Consider the following 7,163-nt stretch of genomic DNA (forward strand, 5'->3'; position numbering starts at 1 on the left):
TTATACCGATAACAATATCCATTATTGTATCGATAACAATATTGATTATTTTATTGATTATTATATCGACTACAAAGCGGTTATTTAATTAATAACAGCATCGATAACAATATCGATTATTTTATCGATAGCAATATCGATCATTATATCGATAAGAATATCGAGTTTTATATCGATAACAATATCGATCTTCATCCTCATCCTTTTCTTCATATTTATCTTTATTTTTGCATATTCCTCTTCACCTTTACCTTAAAGTGTTTAAATTTACTTTGATCTTCGTTTTTGCCTGTACCTCTAGGCATCTTTGTTTTTGTTTTTATTCTCAAACCGGTAAACCGCTGAGAACCATTTCCATGTGCATTATTCGCCTCGAATTTGAGGATTTACAACCAACCAACTGCCGCTAAAGAAGTTTCACTTCATAAATTCAAGAAATGTTCTTACCCTTTCAGTTACCCTAATTCTTATATATCTGTCATTGTCTCCATTTTCGTCTTTATCTTCACTTTTGCCTTCTTTTTTTTACTTCATCGTTAATATTTATTTCTTCATCTTCATATTTATCTTTATTTCAAAGCTTAATTTCAAATGTATAGTGAAACAACAGGCGAAACATGTCAAATTGAACATGTTGCAGCAACAAAATGTTTAAACGACGGTTTTGGCCGTAATTTTCAGCCAATTGTGAAACCACTCTGCTCAACTACGGAAAAATGTCTTTCCAACGGTGTTCTTGGTTTTGAAATCGGTTCGATAGAATCGCCAAACGAACGGAGACAAAATTTATGTTAGCGTATTAATATATAGATTACTAGATTGCCAGTTCCTGTCGAAATTCGACAGTTTTTCTAGTTTTAGAAGCCTTGGTGAGGCTTTCTAACTTAACACCCAGCAAAACTTATACGGTACAAATTAACTAACCGGAAAATCTTCTTTGGAACTAAAAAGTAAATAAAATTTTTTATCTGAGAAGGTGTTTGGAGGACTCCGGCAGGACTTGGAATTGACCCGATACATTCAATGCCGATAAATTTCAATGATTTGATACATATAGATAGTTCGATGAATTTCAAGAAAACTACAATCCGATAATTCAACAAAATTCGTTAACTCGACCAATTTCGATAACTGTGAAATTCGAGGGCTCGATAAATTTCGATAACTCAAAAATGTAAATTCTTTGGATACCTTTATAAATTTTTACTTTTGACAGCTCCACATTTTTCGAAAACTATCTAAACATTTTGGTAACTCGTTACACTCTGTTAACACGATGAAACTCGATAAGCTTATATAGCCCTGAAATTTCGATAAATCGATATATTTTGAAAATTCCATAAACTTCGCTTCGTTGAACCAACCAATTTCAGTAGATCAATAATTATCGATAATCATGTAAGTTGAAAGAACTCCATGCATTACGACACCTCGATAAATTTGTTAAGTCTATAAATAATGATAATTCAATAAATATCGATAACTTGATACATTTCTTTAACTTGACAAATTTCGTTAATCCCACACGTTTTTATAGCTCGATAACTATCCGTAAATTTGGACAACTAAGTTTCTGTGTCTATAAATTTCGACAACTCAGTAAACATTGATCAGTTTGAATAATTCGATACGTTGCGATAACTTAATAAGCATGAATAAATTTCGATAATTATAAACTTCGATGATTCGATAAATTTCAGTAACCTTTATGGCTGATTTTATTTCGATTCTTATCTTAAAATTTCAACTCTGTTACCCTTATTCTTATGTATTTCTCTTTGTCTCCATTTTCGCCCTTATCTCCATTTTCGTCTTTATCTGCACTTTTGCCTTTTTTTGTTTTCATCGTTATCACTTGTTTTTTCATCTTCAAATACGAAGTAAATCAAAATGCGAAACAGCTTAAATTGGTCAGCTTGCAAAAACAACCACACACAAATATAGAAATGTTTAAACGACGATTTTCAACCAATTTCGAAACCTTTCCAACGGTGTGTTTAGTTTTGAAATCGGTAGATTTACCTTGGTCTTGATCTTTGTTTTCATCTTTCACATCTTTGCTTATATCCTTTTCTTTTTCTATTCACGTAGATGAAATGAGGTGCGATGACGTGATAAGATGTGACGTGATTTTATGTGATGTGATAGGATGTTATGTCATGTGTTGTCATATCCTCTGATGTCATGTCGTATGATGTCATACCATATGATGTCATATCATGTGATGCCACGTTATGTAATGCCATGTCATGTCATACGATGTCATTATGTGATGCNTGTGATATAATGTAATGTGATGTCATGTAATGTGATAACTTTCCATGTTCCGATTATTATATCGATAACCCTGTTGATAACTGTGTCGATAAAAATACCGCTAACAATATCTATAAACATATAGAAAAATACAACCATTGCAAAATCGATTAATTCATCGATAAATATAACAATCATCAGTATCGATTATTATACATATCGATAACAATATAAATTACTAAATCGATAACAAAATCAATTATTTAATAGATTATTATACCGATAACACTATCCATTATTGTATCGATAACGATATCGATTATTATATTGATTATTATATCGATAACAATAGCGGCTATTGAATCAATAACAGTATCGATAACAACATCGATTATCTTATCGATAGCAATATCGATTATTATATCAATAAAAATATCGAGTTTTATATCGATAACAATATCCGTCTTCATCCTCATCCTTTTCTTCAGATTTATCTTTATTTTTGCATATTCCTCGTCACCTTTACCTTTAAAATTGAATTTTTAAATTTACCTTGATCTTCGTTTTTACCTTTACCTCTAGGCATCTTTGTTTTTGTTTTTATTCTCAAACCGCTAAGAACCATTTCCGTGTGCATTATTCCCCTTGAATTTTACAATCCTCTCCCAACCAACCAACTGCCGCTAAAGAAGTTTCACTTCATAAATTCAAGAAAGGTTCTTACCATTTCAGTTACCCTACTTCTTATGTATCTGTCATTGTCTCCATTTTCGTCTTTATCTTCACTTTTGCCTTCTTTGTTTTGACTTCATCTTCATTTATTCATTTCTTCATCTTCATATTTATCTTTATTTCAATGCTTAATTTGAAATGTGTAGTGAAACAACAGGCGAAACATGTCAAATTGAACATGTTGCAGCAACATCTATACACAATTCGAAAATGTTTAAACGACGGTTTTGGCCGCAATTTTCAACCAATTGTGAAACCATAAAAACTCTGCTCATCTACGGAGAAATGCCTTTCCAACGGTGTTCTTGGTTTTGAAATCGGTTCGGTAGAATCGCCAAACGAACGGAGACAAAATTCATGTTAGCGTATTAATATATAGATTATTATTGATTGAAAGATCTGGTAACGAGGAGGTCTTAGCGTTATTCTATTTATCCAGCAATAACTTCTTTAAAACTAAACGAAATTAAAAAAAAACATTTTTTTTAAACAATAAAAACTAAAAACTTTAGAAAGTGAAAATAAAAAACTTTATTTGAAAAGTTTCTCATCATTAAATGAAACTAAAAAATATTTATTTTTTAAACAATAGCAGCCAAATTCATAAAAAATAAAGAAGACTTTAACTGCTTTATAAATCGAAAATTTGTATGAAAATGTCACTTATAGAGCTCTTTAAATCTATTTTATTTTTTATGAATAAGGCCATATAAGGCAAAACAAAAAATTGCATTCTCATTCGTTAAAAAGTTTAGTAAAGATTTTTCTTTTACTCTTAATGAATCATTAACTGACTCTGAAAGGGAATTGTTTAAAATCGTCACTGAGGAACACCTTAAGTAATCATTAAACGACTCTCAGTGCGGCTGAAAAACCTTAAAATTAAAGCAAGAATGATAGACTACTATATAGCGAGAGTACTAGTGTGACAGAATAAAACAGGGGTTCCCAAACTTTTTTTCTCGTATACCCTTTTCAAAACTTTTCTGGTTTCGGTGTACATTTCTAACATATTTCCAAAGCTCATCAAAAGATGTGAAGACTAGATCTAAAGATGTAAATTTGCATCGCGGGTGAGATCCAAAACTAAATTTGGAGTGGCAAAAATAAAAATAAATTATCTTCTTGTGTTCTATTTATTAAAAACACGTGATTACACACTTCCAAGTATTAAAAAACATACCTCATAAAGCCATCAAGGTACTATTTTGCTCTGAGGAGTTATATTTTTTAGGAGCACTCCGAGAGCTAGCGTTATTTACCTTTCTTCACCATAAACTTCTTACATGTTCGGCTCACTCATGAAATTGCATGTGGCGTATTTGTAAAATAGTTTATTTGTGTTGATGGCGTCATTTTTAGTTTTATCACTCCGAATTTTAAAGTGATGCGAAAAATATTTATCACTCACATTTTTAAACACACAAAACTTTAAACAACAAAACCGCAAATCTTTTTACGGCATAATTTTAGTTCAGAAACTGACAATAGAGAAAATACCGAATCTAGAAAAATCGATGAGAAACAACCAAGTTAGCAAGCCACGTGCAGTGACCAGTCGGCAGCCCAACATGTTGTCTGCTCAGTGAGAGCAAAAAACTAGATAGACCTTCTGAGACTGAAGGCAGCATGAGTTTTGCTCACCGGAATCCCCTCGATGCCTCCTAGTCATTGCTAAGCGAAGTATTCACCCAGTTTCTGATGGTGGTTTCGATGGCCAAAATGGGAAGTGCTATGACTGGTTGCGGATCGACGAATGCCTGGTTCAAGCCAACTGTGGCCAAATGGTCAAATGTCTCATTATCAGGTACTCCGGAGTGACCTGGCACCCAGTGTAAAGCAAGCTCGTTATGTTGCATTGCCGAACTACTAGTTTGGAAGTACATAGATAGAGGGATGGCCTATGTCTTCAGTGCAGCTTGGCTGTCACTGCAGACACGTAAACTAGAGTCCGACCGATTCCAATTTTTATTCAGGTACCGATGCCAATGCCGATTAATCGGCTTATGGGGAAAGAATCGGCCGATGCCGATCCCGATTCCATGAAAAATTACAAATAGAAATATTAGGGGTATTCTCTGAGTCTTGCAAAGCCCTTGCATGGTGCACAGATTGCACGGTTAAAACCGGTTTTCGTATGGGACAGCTTTGCAAACCGTGCAATCCGTGCACCGTGCAAGGGCTTTGCAAGACTCAGAGAATACCCCTATTATATCATAAAATCAATTAATTTAACGGAGTTAACAAAACTACAGAAAACAAATAATTGAATTAATTGGCTTGTTATGCAACAGATTTCAAACTTTGTACAAAAATGAGAAAAATTCTGCTACTTTTCACAAAAATTTCAAATTTCGGTATGCAGTTTTCTAGGCCATTTAATTATAGTATAATGAAGTGCAAGTTTCAAGCTGCTATAAAATTCCGTTGATTTTTAGCAATTTTTTTTTGCTGGCAGTTTCCTCCGGATAAAAGAAAATTGTCGAACATAGTTTTGTATGGAAAAAAACGTGAAACACATTCAACCAAAAAAAATCATTTTTAAGAGCTGTCTGCAAATATTTTTTTATGTTGGCCGTTGTCTGTCGCTTCACCTGCACATATGAAAAGAAATTCCAAATAATCGGCAAAGAATCGGCGAAAAAGGGCCGATGCCGATGCTCAATTTTGTGCCTAAAGGTTAAACATTCTAAAAATAGAATTATTAACAAAAACCAACAAAACCAACAACCACATGATCAAGTGTGAATAGCAGCGGAATAGCTGCGCTTGATTGTGTTGGCTTAACAAATGAAAAAAGTGGGAAAAAGCAACGATAATTTACAAGCCGAACTTAGCACAGTGCGTAGGCAACTGGCTGAGTTAGTGGGATCTTCGGTTCGAATCCTACTGAAAGAAGTCTGATGAGGAAATGTGGTGATTTCCGAAATAGCTATCACTTATACCATTTTTTCAAATTATTGTTGCTTTTCCACAATAAGTTTTTCATTAAAAACGGCCTCAAGATCAATAAAAATTGTTGAATACAATATATAAATATTTAAAAAAATGTTCAACGGAATCACAATAATGAGATTTTTGATGCTGTTTTTAAACTTTAATAACTTAGCCAAAACTTTACCGATTTAGACTTATGAGGTGTTTTCTCACCCTTTTTATTTCTTTGCAAATAAACTCATTCAAAGTATTAAAGAGAAAGGTAAGATCAACGAGCGTCATTCCAAGTTGAATTAAGATGTGATAATATTTGCGAAGAAAATTGGCACGTTGGATGAATTTCTTTGCAAATAAATAAAAAAGGGTGCGTAAATACCTTTCCAATGGTACCTTATAAATCGGTATAGTTTTGGCCCAGTTATAAAAGTTTTTATCAAACCGTTTTGTGAAAAGGTTAAAAAACAGCAACAAAATCGCATTGTTATGATTCCGTTAAGAAACTACTTTTATTCATAATAAACTAAATTTTTGGAGACATTTTCAAATCACTCCAGCTCACGTAAATCTTAATATTTTTCCTAAATATTTTGGTGGAAGTCTTCAAATATAATATATTTTGTAATCCCGGTGAGAAAACCGCAACTTTTTTTTGTGATAGAGTCAATACATATGCTTCGATAAGCTTATTAATATTGTGGCGAGTACCGCGGCAACGCGAAGCGAACAACAAGAAAATGGCAGAATGTTCGACGAAAGACGTAGAATATTCGACAGCAGGAAACGTCAAGTGGAAGAATACTGCGAACATGCGAAATGGTTCTCAGCACTTGCCCTTAGAGCTACTATTGGCAAGTGGAGGTAAGAGAAGAGGACAAGAAGAACACAGCATTCAGCGGTTGGAGATGGTCTTTGGCAATTCACGGTGATGCCCTTAGGATTATGCAATGCTCCTGCCACTTTTGAGAGACTTATGGACCATGTGCTTAAAAGACTACATTGGAAATAATGTTTGGTGTATGTAAACGACATTACCGTATTGGGTAAAAGCTTTGAGGAACACCTGAAGAATTTGCAAAAAGTTTTCCAGAGGATAAAAGGTGCTCAGTGTTTAAGGAGGTTGTACTACTTAGAACACAAAGTGACAACAGAGACGTCTGCACTGCGAAGTAAAAGATAGAAGCAATAAAGGATTGGCCAAGACCTAGGAACTTCCACGAGCTACGAAGTTTTCTTGGGCT

Source organism: Rhagoletis zephyria, unplaced genomic scaffold, assembly GCF_001687245.7.
Source record: "Rhagoletis zephyria isolate East Lansing unplaced genomic scaffold, Rhagoletis_zephyria_1.1 Rzeph_scaffold_01197, whole genome shotgun sequence".
Taxonomy (NCBI): domain Eukaryota; kingdom Metazoa; phylum Arthropoda; class Insecta; order Diptera; family Tephritidae; genus Rhagoletis; species Rhagoletis zephyria.